This window comes from Pteropus vampyrus, unplaced genomic scaffold, assembly GCF_000151845.1.
Source record: "Pteropus vampyrus isolate Shadow unplaced genomic scaffold, Pvam_2.0 Scaffold96, whole genome shotgun sequence".
NCBI classification, from domain to species: domain Eukaryota; kingdom Metazoa; phylum Chordata; class Mammalia; order Chiroptera; family Pteropodidae; genus Pteropus; species Pteropus vampyrus.
In genome coordinates this window covers 2,909,300-2,909,585 of record NW_011888877.1, presented here as the reverse complement: position 1 = coordinate 2,909,585, position 286 = coordinate 2,909,300, and positions in this window count along the sequence as shown.

Below are 286 nucleotides of genomic sequence, written 5' to 3'. Positions count from 1 at the left end.
GATTATTTGTCTTTGACTTCCGGTTCCCTTTCTGTGCTTTTAGAGATTTTTACTTCTACTTCAGGAAGTCGAGAGTGTCTTTCAACTGGACACTGCAAAGTTTAAGAAAGTGAAGTACTTTTTCACCAGTGCTGATTTTCCTTTGGCCAAAGCATTAGCTCTCAAATTTCATTTTGCCGAAGAGTCAGTTCTACAGTTTGTTAGTAACACTGATTCTTGGATTTCACAGTCACAAGTTCTTAATTGACCCTAGTGTGAGGACAAGAGTCTGGATTTGTAACAAGCA